This window comes from Emys orbicularis, chromosome 15, assembly GCF_028017835.1.
Source record: "Emys orbicularis isolate rEmyOrb1 chromosome 15, rEmyOrb1.hap1, whole genome shotgun sequence".
In the NCBI taxonomy this organism is placed as follows: Eukaryota; Metazoa; Chordata; order Testudines; family Emydidae; genus Emys; species Emys orbicularis.
Genome location: NC_088697.1, coordinates 12,802,097 through 12,822,936, shown reverse-complemented (window position 1 = coordinate 12,822,936; position 20,840 = coordinate 12,802,097). Strand labels below are relative to the sequence as shown.

At 51.3% G+C, this 20,840-nt stretch overlaps 1 pseudogene; it reads right to left on the bottom strand.

The window, feature by feature from the left end:
• Positions 1-20,840, bottom strand: part of LOC135889203 (uncharacterized) — a 407,029-nt pseudogene that overhangs the window by 334,993 nt on the left and 51,196 nt on the right.

The window sequence follows — 20,840 nt, the reverse complement described above, 5'->3', positions numbered from 1 at the left end:
TACTTCCTGATTCTCCTCAGAGCGGAAATGACGTTTGGTTGCCCCTATCCACTGCCACACGTGCCGCAGGAAGCGGAAGTGGCCTATCCCGGTGCGCACTGGGAAGCGTAGTTCTCGCTACTTTCTCACGCTCGGCTTTCTATTGGCGGAGGGGGCGTGTGCGCGGCCGCGCGCCTCCCCGCTCCCTGATTGGCGGAGGGACCCCAGGGCAGCACGGGGCGGGCAGGACAAAGGCCCCCCGGGGATCTGCTCACGCGGGCTGGGGGCAGCGCAGGGGGCTCGGGCGGGCGGTTCCCGGCCGTGTGTCTGGGGAGGGAAATAACAGGGTTACCATATTTAAGGTTTTAAAAAAGAGAACACTCCATGGGGCCCTGGCCCCGCCCCTTCCCCAATGTCCCCGCCCCAACTCCACCCCCTCCCCTGAGCGCCCTCCCCCTCCTCCCTCCCAGCCACAGGAAACAGCTGCCCAAGCGCTACCAGCTTCACGGTTTGCCGGGCAGCCCCCCGACCAGCTGCACCCCCGGCCGGGCGCTTCCCCAGTGCAGCCGGAGGCCGGGAGGGGAAGCACCCGGCCGGGGGCGTGGGGTCTGGAGGCCTGGGGGCTGCCCGGCAAACCGTGAAGCCGGTAGCGCTCGGACAGCTCCGCTCTTCTGCTACACAGAGCTGAGGTGTCTGGGGGGAGCAGCAGCAGCCGCCGCCGCAGCGGGGAATCCGCCTGCAGCTCGCAGCCTGCCGGAGCCGCTCAGGTAAGCAGGGGACTGGGGCAGGGATGCCGGCATTTTCCTGGACATGTTCGGCTTTTTGGCAATTCCCCCCGGATGGGGATTTGAGGACCAAAAAGCCGGACATGTCCGGGAAAATCCGGACGTATGGTAACCCTAGAAGTAATAAATCTCATCCCACTGCGTCCATTGCTCTGACTGGGGCTCCTGGGGCTCCAAACTGCCATGTGGCTCTTTGGGCTCAGGCTGCAGCCTGGGCTCGGAGACCCTCGCCCCTCGCCGGGGCTCCGAGGCTGGGCTCAAGCCCCTACATCGCCACTGTAAATGTATAGCCCTGCAGCCCAGGCCCCTGCTCAAAGCAGGACCAATCCCCACCTGTCTGGGGATTGGTCCTGCTTTGAGCAGGGGGTTGGACTAGATACCTCCCGAGGTCCCTTCCAACTCTGGTATTCTATGATTCTAATCGCAGTGTAGGCATGATGTGAGGGTATATTCAACATAGCTTGAGGTGGTGGAGAACCTAAGCCGAGGGGAGAAGCCCTCACATCAGCGTAGATAGTCTCCACTGAAGCGCTATGGTGGTGCAGCCGGACCAGTGCAGTGCTTATGTGCGGACCTGCCCTTTGTGAGACGGAAGCAATGCGTGTGGGGCAACGCTCTGTCTCTCAGGGTGTGAAAAATCCACACCCCTGAGCAACGTAGTTAAACTGACCTAAGCCCTGGTGTAGACAGCGCTAGGTGGATGGAAGAATTGCTCTGTTAACCTCACTACCGCGTCATGGGGAGGTGGATTAGCTCCAGTGACAGGCTCACCTCTCCCATCACTGTAGTGAGTGTCTGCTGTGAAATGCGGAGATACTGTAACGTTTTAAGTGTAGACTTAGGCTCTGGCTACACTTACAAGCTGACAGCGGCACTGCTGTACCGATACAGCTGTGCTGCTGTAAGAGCACACATGGAGCCCCATTCTGTTGGCGGCCTGGAGAGATCTCCCATCCAGCTCAATGAGCAGTGGTAGCTAGGTCGGCAGGAGAGCACCTCCCATCGTCACAGCACTGTGTGCACGAGCGCTTGTGCCGGCAAAACCCTTGAGTGACAAGTGTTTTGCCGACATAAGTGCTAATGTAGAAATGGCCTTAGCGTGAGACCAGCCCTGGCTCCAGTAGGCACCAAGGATGCTCAGGCAGTAAAATGGAGTAACCACATCTTTAGCTCTTCCACGGTTGTCAGGATTCAAACCCCCAATGGATTTCCAGTCTATCACCTTACCTAGGCCACAACCACTTGACTCCTTTGTTTGGCTCACTACACTATGGCTCTGTTCTCACTGAATTATCATTTCCAATTGTTTGTTCAGACCAGCTTCCCCAGCACACTCACTGCTGTGTGGGTGTGTAAGTGGGTCCAGGACTGAACAGTGGGAATTCCTGATGGTTTCCCTTCTGGCTGGAGCATGATGAGATGTCTGTGGTTAATGACGTTGCTGTAGATTGTTGTTCATTCCCTACCTTGCCAATTCAGAGAGTCCCTTTCCCCATCATATCGCCAGCATATCAGTGATTCCAATGGCAGGGGTCAAGTTTTCCCTGGGGCTCTGAGCTTTTTCAAGGATATCATAACTATAAAGGGAAGGGTAACAGCTCTCCTGTGTACAGTACTATAAAATCCCTCCTGGCCAGAGACTCCAAAATCCTTTTACCTGTAAAGGGTTAAGAAGCTCGGGTAACCTGGCTGACACCTGACCCAAAGGACCAATAAGGGGACAAGATACTTTCAAATCTTGGGGGGGGGGGGGAAGGCTTTTGTTTGTGCTCTTTGTTTAAGGGGTTGTTCGCTCTTGGGACTGAGAGGGACCAGACATCAATCCAGGTTCTCCCCATCTTTCTAAACAAGTCTCTCCTATTTCAAACTTGTAAGTAAAAAGCCAGGCAAGGCGTCTTAGTTTTACTTTGTTTTCTCAACTTGTAAATGTACCTTTTACTAGAGAGTTTATCTTTGTTTGCTATACTTTGAACCTGGGCTAGAGGGGGGTCCTCTGAGCTCTTTAAGTTTGATTACCCTGTAAAGTTATTTTCCATACTTATTTTACAGAGATGATTTTTACCTTTTTCTTTAATTAAAAGCCTTCTTTTTAAGAACCTGATTGATTTTTCCTTGTTTTTAGATCCAAGGGAGTTGGATCTGTATTCACCAGGAGTTGGTGAAAGGAAGGAGGGGGGAAGGGTCAATTTCTCCTTGTTTTAAGATCCAAGGGGTTTGGATCTGTATTCACCAGGAGTTGGTGAAAGGAAGGAGGGGGGAAGGGTCAATTTCTCCTTGTTTTAAGATCCAAGGGGTTTGGATCTGTATTCACCAGGAGTTGGTGAAAGGAAGGAGGAGGGAAGGGTCAATTTCTCCTTGTTTTAAGATCCAAGGGGTTTGGATCTGTATTCACCAGGGAATTGGTGAAAGGTTTCTCAAAGCTTCCCAGGGAAGGGAATGGTGGCAGCGGACCAGAACTAAGCTGGTTGTTAAGCTTAGAAGTCCTCATGCAGGCCCCCACACTTGTACCCTAAAGTTCAAAGTGGGGATACAGCCTTGACAAAGGGGTTGGAGGCTCCTTTCTTTCCTCACCCTGGAGTGAACTCAGCCTTTTGTTCCATCCTTGACATACCAACATAGGCATGCGCAGCCCATTTCATTAGGGTGTGCACCCACGGAGCCCCACCCCAGCCCCGCCCCTGCCCTAGTCCCGCCCCCATCCACTCCTTCCTACTTCCCGCCCCCTGACTTCCCCCCTCAGAACCCCCACCCCCCCCTGCTCCTTGTCCCCTGACTACCTCCTCCTGGGACCCCTGCCCCTAACTGCCCCCCCAGGACTCCACCCCCTACCTAAGCCTCCCTGCTCCTTGTCCCCTGACTGCCCCCCTAGGACCCTACCCCCGACCAGTCCCCTGACCCTTATCCACACCCCCTCCCCCAGACAGACCCCCGGGACTCCTACGCCTATCCAACTGCTCCCCACCCCCTGACAGGACCCCCAGAACTCCCGACCCATACAACCCCCCCCCGCTCCCTGCCTCCCCCAACCCCTCTCCACACCCCTGCCTCCTGACAGCCCCCCCCAGAACTCCTGACTCATCCAACCCCCCCAACTCTTTGTCCCCTGACCACCCCCTCCAGAGACCACCCCCCCACTAACTGCCCCCCCAGGACCCTCCTTGCTCCCTGTCCCCTGACTTCCCTGACCCCAGTCCACCTCCCACCCCCTGAGAGACCCCAGGACTCCCATACCCCATCCAACCCACCCTGTCCCCTGACTGCCCCCACCCCTTATCCAACCCTCCTGGCCCCGGACCCCTTACCATGAAATGAGGCTCCTAGCCTCCCCGCGGAGCCAAACACTACCCCGCGGGAGCGCGCAGCCCCGGCCCCCAGAGCGCTGCGTGCGGCAGCATGGCTCCAGGGGAGGGAGGAAGGCGGGGGAGGGGCCGGTGGCTTGCTGCATTTGGCTGGGCACTCCGGCCCAGGAGCGCGGACCCTGCGGCTTGCCGCGCCGGGGAGTGGAGCCATTTGCCCATCCCTACATTAGGGTGTGCCTGGGCACACCCGGCACACCACGTCTGCACGCTTATGCATACCAAGAAATAGCAGCAGCAGCATGAAGAAAGAGGAGAGCGAAGGTCTCACAACCAGGGATGCAGGTGGCCACATGCCCTCTGTTTGACCACTGCCATTGCAGGAGAGAAGGTTTCAATGGAACTGAATACCCTGGCTCAGACAAAAGACACAGGAAGGTTTTGCTGTTCATAGATCGGTGGGAAATTGAGGTTGGGAAATGAAACACCCACATGGTGGCGCAATGCCCTAAGGAATGAGAGTGAGAACTGAATTAACGCCACTCCTATGGTTTAGAAACATTTGTTTATTTTGAGCACATCATAGGAAATGTGATATTAATTCAGACCCTGGGGAGGGCAGGGCTGAGGCTTCTTTAGCTCTTTGTAAAAACATGACCTTGATTCCCAGAAAGGGAGAGAGGCAAAGCCCAGAGCTGCCTTTAGTCTCAGGCTGGGGTCTCCTGGGTGGTGGTCCCTTGTTCACGGCTGATCTCATGGGATCCTTTTGCTGCAAAGGCTCCAGAATCCTGGGTGGAGGGAGGGGGTCACCGCACAACCTGCAATGCCGGTGGGGGGAGACCCTGGAAGGGAAGAAGGGACAGAAAATGGAGAGGAAGGAAACGGAGAGAAAACACCTTTTCTCTCTGCCCTCCCCCTCCCAGCAAGAAATGTTATAAATGGGGCAACTCCCCACCATGATCTGGTCTGGGATCTGTGGGGGGTTTGCAGTAGAGGGAAGGTCCAGATTGGGGGCATTGTCCTGGGACTACTAGGGGCCAGCGGCCACGGGGGTGGGGCCCTGGGGGCACTGTGCAGGGGCCAGCCATTACAGTGGGGGCTGGGCTCTGGTGGGCGCAGAAGGGGCGGGGTTTGGGCAGAAGGGGTGGGGCTGGGGGGTTAGCCTCCCCAAGCCAGGGGTTCACCCACCACCCATGCTTGAACTATCCTGCCTGGTAACAAGGCAAAGGCGGGAAGGTTTGATGGAAAAGGGTGAGAAAGGGTCACATGACCACGAGGTACTCTATCTGGCAACAGGAGATGTATACAAGGGACTTGCGTGGTATGCTGGCTGCTGTCCACTGAGGAAGCAGCCTGTATTTGGTCACGTGATCATTGAGAGGAAAACATCAAACACTTACCTGTTCCATCCCACCAAGCGGTCCTGATCCCTGGTGACGTGGTCCTCGAGGTCCTGATCCTAATTCCCTTGAATGAGAGAGAGAGGAAACACGAGCTGACTCCATCCAGTCTAGAGCCATTTACAGCAACAAACTGAGTAACGTTGAAACTTTATTTGTTTGAGTCCATTTTGGTCCTAGTTGGGTCTAGGCTTCAAACCTGCTTGTACTCTGTAAACCACTCAGCTGTTTTATTCTATTTTGCATTTACCACCCCCTCTATCCTTTATCCTGCCCAGTTAATAAATCCCTCTCAGTTCATCCCTTTAAGAGTGTTTTAGTTTAATTTTCCCGCTGCAACCAATAGATGCCCATGGGGCACGGGTCACTTGCTGGAGGAGTCTCTGCACCTTGCGGTCTTTAAACTAGGATTTGAGGACTTCCATAGCTCAGACATAGGTTAGGGGTTTGTTACAGGAGTGGGTGGGTGAGATTCTGTGGCCTGCATTGTGCTCCATAGCTCAGACTAGACGATCATAACGGTCCTTTCTGACCTTAAAGTCTATGAAACTGTCTGGGATATATGGGGTGGGGGCTGCACTGTGACATAGAGGAGTGTAGGGTTCCCAAGGTGTCCTGAGGGAATGTGGACTTCAGAATCCGGGGAGTAAGGGCAGGGTGGAGGGGGGTTGGAGGTCCCCAGGGTGGCTGTGAAGGGGAACCTGGCAGGTTCGAGGGGGAACAGGAATTGGAGAGGGAAACCTGGCAGGCTGTGGATGGCGTGAGGGCATGCAGTGCTGGGAAAGTGGGGCCCAGCAATGGAGAAATAGGATGGAGCCAACTGGGGTTGGTGTGTAGGGATGGGGTGTCCTGGAGGACGTTGGGGTGCCCTGAGATGGGGAAGCAGATGGGGTGGATCAGGAGGGCCAAGGGAAAGTCCAGGTAAAGGGGGCAGGTTGAGGTGGGGTGAGCAGAGTGTTGGCAAGCCTGGGGATGCGGGAGCAGGTTGGAGGATGTTGAATGGGTCCTGGTGGGGGGCACTGAAGGAGAAGCTGTGTGCATTACCTCGAGTGGCCACCTGGGGTCACTAAGCATTTCCCATATGGAGCAAGAATGAAATCTGGTGGCCAATCCAGGTAATGCACCAACCATTTCCCTCATCAAGGGACAGTGACACTAAGGCCTGGTCTACACTAGGCTTTTATGTCGAATTTAGCGCCGTTACATCGAATTAACCCTGCACCCGTCCACACCACGAGGCTATTTAGTTCGACATAGAGGGCTCTTAAATTCGACTTCTGTACTCCTCCCCAATGAGGGGAGTAGCGCTAAATTCGACATGGCCATGTCAAATTAGGGTAGGTGTGGATGGAAATCGACGCTAATAGCTCCGGGAGCTATCCCACAGTGCACCACTCTGTTGACGCTCTGGACAGCAGTCCAAGCTCGGATGCTCTGACCAGCCACACAGGAAAAGCCCCGGGAAATTTTGAATTCTTTTTCCTGTCTGGGCAGTTTGAATCTCATTCCCTGTTTGGACAGCGTGGCGAGCTCAGCAGCACTGGCAACGATGCAGAGCTCTCCAGCAGAGATGGCCGTGCAATCTAATAGAAGGAGGGCCCCAGCATGGACTGATCGGGAAGTCTTGGATCTCATCGCTGTGTGGGGCGATGAGTCCGTGCTTTCAGAGCTGCGCTCCAAAAGACGGAATGCAAAGATCTACGAGAAGATCTCTAAAGCCATGGCAGAGAGAGGATACAGCCGGGATGCAACGCAGTGCCGCGTGAAAATCAAGGAGCTGAGACAAGGCTACCAAAAAACCAAAGAGGCAAACGGACGCTCCGGATCCCAGCCCCACACATCCCGTTTCTACGAGGCACTGCATTCCATCCTAGGTGCGTCCGCCACCACTACCCCACCACTGACCGTGGACTCTGAGGATGGGATATTGTCCGCGGCAGGTTCCTCGTCGGACATGTTAGCGGACGGGGAAGATGAAGAAGGAGATGAGGAGGACGAGGCAGTCGACAGCGCTGGCACCGCTGATTTCCCCGACAGCCAGGAGCTCTTCATCACCCTTACCGAGATCCCCTACCAACCGTCCCCATCCCTTACCCCGGAGACAGAATCAGGGGAAGGATCAAGCAGTAAGTGCTTCAAATATCTAAACATTTATTTTTACAAGAACTGAAATATTTATAATATTAACAATGGCTTTTTCCTAAAGTGCTTAAACATGTAAACAATTATCTGCAAAAAAAGTGGAATATTTACAATAGTAACAAAGGGTTTTTCATGATTTGTCTGCCTTAGGCTCTTCACAATTTAGTCCCAAGTATTTAAAAAATTTTTTACAATGTCCGGTAAGTCATGATTATGCTGCCCAAGACGCTCCACTCTTTAGTCCCAGTGCACCTACGCGAAAATCCGGTCAATATGGCCGGGGATAGAGGCGAAATCCTCATAGGAGAACTCCTCGTAGGTCTCATGAAGGTACATTTCCAGCCTGTTCATCAGGTTCCTGGGTAGGGCGATCTTATTGGGCCCTCCGTGGTAGGACACGTTACCGCGCCACGACACCATCAGGTACTCTGGTATCATTGCCCTGCAGAGCATGGCGGCAAACGGCCCTGGTTTCTGAAGGCTTTCTCGAAGCATCCTTTCCCTCTGGGACTCCGAGATCCTCAGCAGGGTGATGTCGCTCATGATGCCCTGCTTTGAATTAGGGAGGGGAATGTTAGTATTGGGACTGCTTTACAGCCACGCGGTGGAGGGAGAGGGGCAGCATACAGGGATCTTTCCCTGGGACAGCCGCGAGGGGGTGGGACAGGGGCATAGTTCATGCTGTCCTGATTGCTGGCAGCAGAGACTGGCATTGCTTTCAATGTGAAAGGAGGCCAGTGCTACTAGTACAGTGTTAAGCAGCCAGAAGTATACGGCTTACCATGATTGCACGCTACAGAAGTTCAGGTGTCCTGCCACGCTTCTCAGATAACTGCAAGACCACTGCAAGACCCCAGGCACTGAAGGCGAGGGCCGAAAATTCGACCTTGTCCTGAGTGCGCATGTGAGAGGTGCAGTGCATGGTCTTGTTCACAGAGAAAGACTAGGTTCTTTGTACACAACTTCATTTATCTGTCTCAGGAATTCACTCCATTTTTCCCATTCACACAGACACATCTGCGACTGTCTCCCAACCCAGCCTGTCAGCACACTCCCAGAGGCTAGCGCAGATTAGGAGGAGGAAGAAGACGACGCGGGAGGACATGTTCTCAGAACTAATGAGCTGCTCCCGAGCCCAGGCAGCCCAGCAGACACAGTGGAGGGAGAACTTGTCACAAATGCACCGAGCAGTCATGGAACGGGAGGAGAGGTGGCGTCAGGAGGACCAGCAGGCTACTGAAAAGCTGCTTGGACTAATGAGGGAGCAAACGGACACGCTCCGGCGCCTTGTGGATGTTCTGCAAGACCGGAGGCAGGAGGACAGAGCCCCGCTGCAGTCTCTCTCTAACCGCCCTCCCCCGCCACCAAGTCCCACACCCCCCTCACCCAAAGTACAAAGAAGGAGGGGCGGCAAGGGCCGTTAAAACTTTCAGTCAACCCCTGCAGACTGGTCTAGCACTAGAAGGCTCTCATTCCCCAAAATTTTAAAAGTCCTTTCCTACACACCTCACAGAAGCCCCCGTGCAAGTTTCAACCCCCACGTTTCATGTCTGGTTCATAATAAAATATTCGTTTCTATTAATTACTGTTTCCATGATTTTCTTTTGGAGGACAGTCTGTCTGAAGGAGGGGAAGGGGCTTGGTAATTGGACAGGACAGTCACCTTTACCAGGGTACAGAGGCGGGGTCAGGTCCAGCATCAGGACACATACCCAGTGCAGTGACTAGTGACCCTGGTCAATCTGGGAGGTGGTTTTCATGTTCTGGGGGGGGGGGGTTTGCTCTGTGACTTTGTGGCGGGGGAGGGCAGTTACAGATCTAATGCATCACAGAGCCGCGCAGCAGGGGAGCTGTAACCCTCCTCCCCCTGCCAGACAGTCACATAGCCGACACATACACGCTGTCCCGCCCAGGAGGGCTGGCAGGCTCTGTTGAAACAACCAGTCCACCACTGCGGAACCTGTCATTCCTGGAGTTTAGAAGCATCATTTGCATCACAACACTAAACCCGCACCCCGCCACAGTCTGCGTCCCAGGTTTAAAACATTCCCGCGAAAACAGTAATAAAGACAACGGTGTTCATTAACAAAACAGAACAGATTTTATTTTTTGGGAAGGGGGTGAAGGGGGTATGTAACTGGAGAGGATAGTCAACGGTAACTGGGTAAAGAAACGGTGGCAAGTTCAGCTTCTGTGTCCACAAACTTAAAATTCACTGGTGACCCTGCTCAGTCTGGAAACTGTCTTTCAAAGCCTCCCGGATGCACAGTGCGTCCCGCTGGGCTCTTCTAATCTCCCGGCTGTCTGGCTGGGAGTAATCAGCAGCCAGGCGATTTGCCTCAACCTCCCACACCGCCATAAAGGTCTCCCCCTTGCTCTCACAGAGATTGTGGAGCACACAGCAAGCTGCAATAACAATGGGGATATTGGTTTCGCTGAGATCACAGCGAGTCAGTAAGCTTCTCCATCTCCCCTTGAGACGGCCAAAAGCACACTCCACCACCATTCTGCACTTGCTCAGCCGGTAGTGGAACAGTTCTTTTTCTGTGTCCAGGGCGCCAGTATAGGGCTTCATGAGCCAGGGCATTAGCGGGTAGGCTGGGTCCCCGAGGATCACTATAGGCATCTCCACATCCCCAAGAGTTATTTTGTGGTCCGGGAAGTAAATACCTTCCTGCAGCCGTCTAAACAGACCAGAGTTCCTGAACACGCGAGCGTCATGAACCTTGCCCGGCCATCCAACGTTGATGTTAGTAAAACGTCCCTTATGGTCCACCAGTGCTTGCAGCACCATTGAAAAGTAGCCCTTTCGGTTGATGTACTGGCTGGCCTGGTGGTCCGGTCCCAGGATAGGGATGTGAGTCCCATCTATAGCCCCACCGCAGTTTGGGAATCCCATCGCGGCGAAGCCATCTATGATGGCCTGCGCGTTTCCCAGGGTCACTAGCTTTGACAGCAGTACCTTCACGATTGCCTTGGCTACTTGCATGACAACAACCCCCACGGTAGATTTGCCCACGCCAAACTGGTTCGCGACTGACCGGTAGCTGTCCGGCGTTGCAAGCTTCCAGAGGGCTATGGCCACTCGCTTCTGGACAGTCAGGGCTGCTCGCATCCGGGTGTCATTGCGCTTCAGGGCAGGGGACAGCAACTCACAAAGTTCCAGGAAAGTCCCCTTCCGCATGCGAAAGTTTCGCAGCCACTGGGATTCATCCCAGACCTGAAGCACTATGCGGTCCCACCAGTCCGTGCTTGTTTCACGGGCCCAGAATCGCCGTTCCACAGTATCCACAAGATCCATTGCCACCGTGATGTCCTCGGCACTGGGTGTCGTGGTTCCAGACAGGCGTGTGCTACTCTCGGAGTTCAGGTCCTCACCCCACTGCCGTAGCCTCCTCGCCTCATTTCTCTCTATCTGCCTCTGGGAAAGGTCGATGATGAGCTGCGATGCGTTGACAACGGCCACAACTGCAGCGATGGTCGCAGCGGGATCCATGCTCGCAGTGCTGTGGCGTCCGCGCTGTCACTGAACAGAAAAGTGTGCGAACTGATTTCCCGCCGGCGCTTTCAGGGAGGGAGGGAGGGCGGTAGTGACGGACGGATGAGGACAGTTACCCAGAAGCACCCTCGACAAATTTTTTTACCCAGAAGGCAATGGCGGCTCGACCCAGAATTCCAATGGGCAGCGGGGACTGCGGGAACTGTGGGATAGCTGCCCACAGTGCACCGCTTCCAATGTCGACGCTTGCCCCGTTAGTGTGGACTGACAAAGTCGAATTACTGTCCTTAGTGTGGACACACACGTTCGACTTTGTAATATCGATTCCACATATTCGATTTAACTAAAATCGAACTACTCTCGTAGTGTAGACATACCCTAAGTGGCCATTTGCTGTAGTGCACAAAGCGTTTCCCTCATGGAGCAACAGTGACACTCGGTGGCCACTCAGGGGAATGCACAAAGCGTTTCCCTCACGTTGCAAGAGTGACACTGGGAGAGGCGAGTGAGGGACTTGGCCAACACTCTACAGGAGAGAGAGAGAAAAGGAGGGAGGGAGAAAGAAAAACATTGGAGAAAGATAAGTCGGCCTACTAGATCCAACCTTCCGCTGCGGAGGACACACTGCTCCTGGCCAGAGAAATGAGCAGCCCCTGAAACTGGGAACGTTGTCTCCCTGACCACAGCTCGTCAGGAACCTTTTCTTACAAACCCAGCCAACGGGGCGTCCCTACCTGGAGCCAGGTGAGCCGTGAGCAGAGCCCTCACCAAACCAGACACCTCTCTCACTGACAATAGCGGCTGCTCCGCTCCCAGATGGACGGCTTTTGCGTGGCCTCAACAATTCTTGCGGTCTCGTCGCTCTGGCTCCCTTCCCATCGCATGAGGGCAGTAGACTCTGATGCGTGACTTCTCTTCCCTAAGCCCAGCACAAGGGGGAAAACAACTAAGTTACCATTTTGGCAATTGGGGTTGGAGTGTAGGGATGGAGTGGAACCCCCAGCGGCCTAAGTTGGGCACATGGCAATGGGGGGGGGGGGCTGTGGCTGGGCGCCCAAGGTCAGGGGCTTGGGGTGGAAGGGGACCGGGGGGACTGAGGCTGTGGGGCAATGGGGGGGTGAGCAGAGGGATTGGGGCTACCAGTGGTGCTGGGAGGGGGGGTTGGGGCGAGGCCTAGCTGGGGTGAAGTGGGGGCAAGTTGGTTTAGGGTCCACTCAGGGGACTGTGCAGGGGCAGGAGGGATGCAGGGAGGGAGGGGAGATGAGGGGATTTTGGATGAGCTGGGTGTGTGTGTGGAGGGGTGCAGATGTCCCAGGAGGAGGGAATGAGAGGGGTCAGGGGTCTTTATCTAGGTGAGTGGGGGAGGGTGAGAGTGCCTGGGGGGTAGGAGCAGGAGGTGAAGTGGTTTCAGAGGAGGAAACTGAGACACATAAGCCAAGGGGGGAATGGCTAAGGCTGCCCCCCTGTAACCTACTGTCCCCAGTCCTGGGGGGGGTGTCACCCATCCCCCTCACTGTGAGGTTGGCTGCTCCCCTGGGCAGCATAGCTCAGGGATGCTCTCGCTGTTGCACATATAGAGGGCACTTCTCAGAGCAGCTTCTGCTCCCCCCCCATCCCCTGGCAGCTCGACATTTCTGGCTTCTCACTCCAGGGTGGAAGACAGCACAAAACGCTCCATCTCCCATACCCCCTCCAAAGTCCAATCAGTGATGTAGGCAAAGACACCCTACATCTCTCACAGTGCACCCTTGTACCCTTTCCCCCTCGATACAACCCTCTGCTTAGTGCCTTGCCCCTGCTGTGACATCTCAATACAGAGCTGGGGCAAAAGGGGACCTGCAGACATCCTGGGCTGTCTCCCCTCCAGCACGGTACAGGTGGTTCAGAGTGAAGGGAAAGGGGAGGAACCTGCCCCCTCTTCCCACATGTTTAGTAGTTTATGATGTAAAAATCCTGCTGCGACAGTACACATGGAGAAACAGATCTTTCTAGATTACTGAGATTCAGTGCCCATGACCTGTCCATGACTTTTATTAAAATAACCATGACAAAAATCTTAGCTTAACAATGATAGGTCAACTTGCCATTCTCTTCCCCAACACGTTAGTCCCCTGTAGTAAATATGATCCTACCCCCTCCCTAGCGCGCTGATACTAAAATGACCTAAAAAAACCCCTTATAAATCACTATTGGTTGGCACCCCATTGTCACCTGCACGTCTATGCAGCTGATGGCCAAACCCTCCCCCCAAAATATAAACCCCAACCCCACCCGGAACCCAACTTGAACCTTACCCTATAACCTGGTCCTCCCAACCCTAAACCCTTTAACCAAAACGGTAGCCCAATCCTCACCCCCACCCTAAACTCTAACTCTGAACCCAGCCTCTCTAAGCCTGACACCTGCTTTAAGCCAGAGCCAGTTCCCTGCTCCCACCCTGTGCAACAACAGTGCAAACGCCCCAGGAATCCTGCTTCTTACGACCACTGGTTTTGAAATGAACCTTTTCTTCCTTTGCATTCCAAAAACCTTAATTGGCGTTGGATGGGTTATTTAGTGACAGGATTTTACACAATGTAACTGTTTGCTATTACACTGTAACAGGGTATAGATAAGTGAAAACAGTGCAAACAACATTCCACTAGTTTTCAGGATGCTTAAACACCCAATACACTTCTACATTTAACAATCGCTTTGAGCTATACTAATACACACATCAATTGGCCTGAATACACTCGGACGTAAGGTGCTCTGCCAGCGTCACGCCTTGTACAAACATTACTGCAATAGGGCAGTGTGACCCCCGGGGGTCTGTGAGCTGGTTTCAGGTGGTCTGCAGGGCCCCGCAGCTGAAGCCCGAAGTCCCCATGTCTCCCGCGGGACAGAAGCCTGAAGCCCCAATGCTCCCCCCTCCACAAGGCAGAAGCCCTGAGCCTCCACGACCCAGCAGCTGTAGCCCAGAGCTGCCCCCCACCCAGCAGCTGTAGCCCAGAGACCCAAGCTGCCCCCCTACCCCAGCTGGGCCTTGGAGTTTTTATAGCATGTTGGGGTGGGGGAGGGGCTCAGAAAGAAAAAGGTTGAGACCCCTGGTGTAGGGTGTGAACACGGGTGTTAGTCTGTCACAAGAGCCTCTTTCCCAACAAATACATGGACCTTTTGCCCACTGCTTCATTAGTTACTGTGGAATTCTCTCCCCGGATCATCAGAGACAATATTGACCTAAAACAATCGAGCAGCAGCGTGAGTCCGTGCAGTCACTTCAGTTAGTTGCACAACTTGGGGTGTGGTCTAGTTCACCATTTCAGACTGGAGATTTAAAAACCAGTCGGCAGCATGTCCAATAGCTTGGAGTAGTCTCTCCTGTTGACTGAACTGCACTTGAAGTTTCTCCATGTCATCATGGAGGGAGCAGAGAAAAAGCAAAAATAAAATAAGAAATGACTATTTCAGTAAATAATCATTTTCTCAAAGGCCCCAGTAAATCTGAGCTACTGTCTGGCAAATAAAATGAATATCTGATTATGTGACCAAATGTCCCTCAAGAGGAAAAACCCACGTCACAAAAGATACATCCAGTTTCATAGAACTAGAAATTCCAGAGCAGGTTAAATATGATGACTGTAGCCTGATTTAGGGTGTGCTAATAACATTACTTTATTTTATTTTATTAATTAAAATATTAATAGTTTTGGTTTTAGGCTTGCCAATTTGTTTGATTAGAAGATAAAAGTTTTTGTTTCGAATTAGGCTTCCCAGAATTTACAAAGGACCAGGGGGGTATGACAGGAAGCTCACACTGAGACAGATAGAGCCTTAAAGACTTTTTATTAAAATTAATAATAGTAAGTAAATGGTAAAATACCCAGAGTTACAAGTGCATTACTGCTATAAAGAGAGACAGATGCTAATATAGTATTACATGCAACAAAGCTTTGGTTAACGTACTCACCCCCTTCCTCGATAACCGGGGGGAAGAGACACAGGACCAGCCTTGCCGTTCAGGTTTCTCAATTCTTGATGCAGAGCTTAGAAAAACTAATGCTAAGAGCTAACTTAGGGTTTACTTGACTAACTTAAACTTAAAACCTAATAAACAAAACTAAGAATAAAAGCTTAGGGAAACCGAGCTTAGCCTAGTGCCCTTGAAACTTAAAGTTTAAGAAGAACCAGTACAGCCTACTAATAGCAGTAGCCATCGTAGATAGAATAGAGTGAGTGAGATAGAGTAAGTGAAAGTGATAGAGCGGAGTGGAGTGAAGTGAAGTCCTCTAGCGAGGTGGGTCACCTCTTTTATATGGCACAAGTGCCGGAAATCCTTCCTCCATTGCCCAAATTTTATTCCTCACCCACAAATGTTAGGGTACCCTTACCCCATAGGCTAGTAGGTTTGTGCGAATTGATGACACATATAAGTTTCCTTGTGGTGTACCTGTTAAGTCTGTGGGTACCACATTAAAAATCCCCCTATGCCATTCTTCATTATCTATTGGTCTAGATAGAAGGTTATAGACATATGCGTGAATACTTATTTATTTAGGTAACAAGATATAGGTTAACTTTACTTTTCTGGGTAAATGGTCTTAATATAGATGTGTTAACTTTCCTTAGCTTAACATACAGGATATGGCCTGTAGGTCTCTTGCGTTACAGCCAAACTTACTTTAATATAAATCTATAAACCTATTACAATAAACCAAAGACTTAAACTTATACGAAAAAATACATCTATGCAAGCAAGCAGGTTAGTCCTATAGGCTACGCGACTCAGAATCAGGACAAGAGATTCTCCCATTGCATTCTCCTCTTAGCCATTCAACTCTCCTTCACTCATTAGTTTTGAGTCATATTATTTACAAAAGTTCTAGTATTGTCGTAATGGAAAAAAAAAACAAAAAAAACCCCAACCAGACAACCTCCCCATCTGCAAACAATTCCATCTCAGTAGGAAAAGTCCTGCAATAGGCTTTGCCAACAGTTGGAAACTGGGATTTAAACTCCAAATGATCTCACTGTATTTGACATCCATTCAAATTCCCCATCGAAGTCTGTGACACTTTCATCTCAGGCCCTAAATTACTGTTTTAGGAGCAAAGAAAACAAACTGTGATCCACAAACAGAGGGCTGAGAACCCTGAATCATAGGACACATTCAGTGGTGGAACTGTAGGAAGTGGAGCCATTCTACATGGCTCAAAAAGAGGAAACACTGCTGGGGTAATTCGGAATGTGGGAATCCCTCCGACTCACCACTTCTTCAGGTGTCAGAGAGGTTGAAAAAAACCACTTTTCCCCCCCTGTCACAGAGTCACCAGGCAATGCTCTGGAACTACTCCATATGAAGCCAGTCAGGACTCTGGGGGAGCATGTCTCCTCTCTCTGAGCACACGGTCACCAGGGCAAGAAGCTTACACATATGGTTACATTGAGGACATAGCTAATGTAACGCCAATATTTAAAAGGGCTCTACAGGTGATCCCGGCAATTACAGACCGGTAAGTCTAATGTCAATACCAGGCAAATTAACTGAAACACTAGTAAAGAATAAAATTGTCAGACACATAGAAGGACATAAATTATTGGGCAAAAGTCAACATGGTTTCTGTAAAGGGAAATCGTGTCTTACTAATCCAGGGGTGGCCAACCTGAGCCTGAGAAGGAGACAGAATTTACCAATGTACATTGCCAAAGAGCCACAGCAAATGCCAGCAGCTCCCGCCTGCTCCCAGCGCCTCCTGCCCACTGGCTGCCCCGCCGATCAGCGCCTCAGCATCCCTCCTGATCAGCTGTTTTGTGGCATGCAGGAGGCTCGGATGGGGAGGAGTGAGGGCATAGCAGGCTCAAGAGAAGGAGTAGAGTGGGGGCAGTCAGGGGTTGATCAGTGAGCACCCCCCGGCACACTGGGAAGTTGGCGCCTGTAACTCCAGCCCTGGAGTCAGTGCCTATACAAGGAGCCGCATATTAACTTCTGAAGAGCCGCATGTGGCTCCGGAGCCACACGTTGGCCACCCCTGTACTAATCTATTAGTTCTTTGAAGGGGTCAACAAACATGTGGACTAGGGGGATCCAGTGGACATAGTGTACTTAGATTTCCAGAAAGCCTTTGACAAGGTCCCTCACCAAAGGCTCTTATGTAAATTAAGTTGTCATGGGATAAGAGGGAAGATCCTTTCATGGACTGAGAACTGGTTAAAAGACAGGGAACAAAGGGTAGGAATAAATGGTAAATTTTCAGAATGGAGAGGGGTAACTAGTGGTGTTCCCCAACGGTCAGTCCTAGGACCAATCCTATTCAACTTATTCATAAATGATCTGGAGAAGGGGGTAAACAGTGAGGGGGCAAAGTGTGCAGACTCTACTAAATTGCTCAAAATAGTTAAGACCAAAGCAGACTGTGAAGAACTTCAAAAAGATCTCACAAAACTAAGTGATTGGGCAACAAAATGGCAAATGAAATTTAATGTGGTTAAATGTAAAGTAATGCACATTGGAAAAAATAACCCCAACTATACATACAATATGATGGGGGCTAATTTAGCTACAACTAATCAGGAGAATTCTTGGAGTCATCGTGGATAGTTCTCTGAAGGCGTCCACGCAGTGTGCAGTGGCAGTCAAAAAAGCAAACAGGATGTTAGGAATCATTAAAAAAGGGATAGAGAAGAAGACGGAGAATATCTTATTGCCCTTATATACATCCATTGTACATCCACATTTTGAATACTGCATACAGATGTGGTCTCCTCATCTCAAAAAAGATATACTGGCATTAGAAAAGGTTCAGAGAAGGGCAACTAAAATGATTAGGGGTTTGGAACGGGTCCCATATGAGGAGAGATTAAAGAGACTAGGACTTTTCAATTTGGAAAAGAGGAGACTAAGAGGGGATATGATCGAGGTATATTAAATCATGAGTGGTGTGGAGAAAACGAATAACGAAAAGTTATTTTCTTGTTCCCATAATATAAGAACCAGGGGCCACCAAATGAAATTAATGGGCAGCAGATTTAAAACAAATAAAAGGAAGTTCTTCTTCACACAGCGCACAGTCAACCCGTGGAACTCCTTACCTGAGGAGGTTGTGAAGGCTAGGACTATAACAGGGTTTAAAAGAGAACTAGATAAATTCATGGAGGTTAAGTCCATTAATGGCTATTAGCCAGGATGGGTAAGGAATGGTGTCCCTAGCCTCTGTTTGGCAGAAGGAGGTGATGGATGGCAGGAGAGAGAGCACTTGATCATTACCTGTTAGGTTCACTCCCTTTGGGGCACCAGGCATTGGCCACTGTCGACAGACAGGATACTGGGCTAGATGGACCTTTGGTCTGACCCAGTACGGCCGCTCTTATGAGAAAAATGGTACCAAACCCAACTGCTATTCAGCAGAACCTAGTGCAACGTGGGAACAACTGGGAATAAGCCAATCTGTCCCTAGTGGGGGAACCTGATGACTAACAATCACTTTGCAGTGGGAGGAAAAGTATAAACATGATGCTCCAAATTTGGTTAGACTAGGAAAAGTGATGGAGGTTGTGTCCAGTGGTGAGGAGATTTGCTACGTTACCCTGGCCGCTATATGGGCTATTTTCTTTCTTGAAAAAATAGTTGTGTTTTTATATCAGGATTGCTAACTCAATCTAGCTAACTCCATGGAAAACCCTAGTGGAGTCAAAGCCCAGGTAGATTTAACCTCTATGTACCTAGTAAAGGTCACTCCTGGTTCCCCCACCTGGGACTGAGGGACATTCCTGTTGGAGGGACGCACACTTGCATGACGCAGGAGTTGATGAAAAACACCATGGGCTTCTCTGGTGATAAATAAGAGAAGAGCTGTGAAGGAAGAATTTCCCGCACTCACAGCATTCACAGGGTTTCTCTCCTGTGTGGCTCCTCTGATGTGTAATAAGATCTGAGGTCCGAGCAAAGGTTTCCCGCCCTCACAGCATTCATAGAGTTTCTCTCCTGTGTGGATTCTCAGATGGCGCATAAGGTGTGATCTCCCAGCAAAGGTTTTCCTGCACTCAGCATTCATAGGGGCGCTAGCCTTTGTGGATTCTCTGATGGCGAATAAGGTTTGAACGCTCAGTGAAGGTTTTCCCACACTCACAGCATTTATAGGGTTTCTCTCCTGTGTGACTCCTCTGATGTGTAATAAGCTGTGAGCTCCGAGTGAAGGTTTTACCGCACTCACAGCATTCATAAGGTTTCTCCCCTGTGTGGATCCTCTGATGGCGAATAAGGTGTGAGCGCTCAGTGAAGGTTTTCCCACACTCACTGCATTCATAAGGTTTCTCCCCTGTGTGGATCCTCTGATGGCCAATAAGGGTTGATCGCTGAGTGAAGGTTTTCCCGCACTCACTGCATTTATAGGGTTTCTCTCCTGTGTGAGTCCTCTGATGTGTAATAAGGTGTGAGCGCTCAGTGAAGGTTTTCCCACACTCACTGCATTCATAAGGTTTCTCCCCTGTGTGGATCCTCTGATGGACAATAAGGTGTGAGCCCCGAGCGAAGGTTTTCCCGCACTCACAGCATTTATAGGATTTCTCTCCTGTGTGGATGCGCTGATGTAGAATAAGGGTTGAGCTCCGAGCGAAGGTTTTCCCGCAGTCACAGCATTCATAGGGTTTCTCTCCTGTGTGGATCCTCTGATGCATAATAAGCTCTGAGCTCCGAGCGAATGTTTTCCTGCACTCACAGCATTTATAGGGTTTCTCTCCTGTGTGGATCTGCTGATGGTGTGAGCGCCTCCTGAACTTTTTCCCGCTCTCAAAGCCTGTGTTATTTCTCTCTCCCGTCAGGATTCTCTGCTGGGCCGTGGTTTCCTTGAGCCCTCTGTGAGTTCCCTGATAATTAACAGATATTCCAACTTTCTGCGCTGGTTGGTTTCTCTGCCGCATCTCTGTCCCGTGCTGCCCTTGAGAGCCTTTTCCCTGCTCACAACTCCTGGACACACTCCCTGTGCATCTTTGCAATAATGCCCCCTGTGGTTCCACTTCATCATCTTCCTGCTGAGGATTCTGCTCCATGGTCTTTCTCACCATCCCCTCACCTGATGGGACAGAGAGAGAAAAACCTCAGAAAGCGGAAGGGAAAAGGGGGGAACAAACCAAGAGAATAGCTGGAGATGGAGAAAAAACAGGGACTGAATTTCCCCAAACTCTTCCCCAAAGGGGCGAGGGGGGGGATCAATTCTGCATCCAGTTCCCATCCAAACACTCCCCAGGGAGAAGGGAGTTTGGGGAAGGAACTACTGCCAGGAGTTAGGATGGGTAGGAAGCCATGAACAGTATCTGCCCTGAGAGACCATCCTGAACCCAGAGACCTCACAAGGTCTTTGTTGGGAATCCCAGCTACTTCCTTCAAGCACTGAGTAGGTTTAATGATCCCTCACCCATGCCGCTGCCTCTCAGGATCTCTCTTTCCTCTGAGCCCTGGAGATCTGGCGCCCACGGCTCTTCCCCTCGTTCCAGCTGGGAGACGACCTCGGGTTTGGAAACTGGGAACCCTGCTCAGAGGAAAGAAGACCAGTGAGATCAGGTAACACGCAAAAGAAGAAGTTACTCAACTTGTGCATCAATGATGGTTCTTTGAGATGTGTCTCCCTATGGGTGCTCCACTGTAGGTGCTAGCACATTAAAAACAGCTGTGTAGACTGGTGGCTTTCCACACTATTGTGCCCCTTTCAGGAGTCTGATTTGTCTTGCGTACCTCCGAGTTACACCTCATTTAAAAACTACTTGC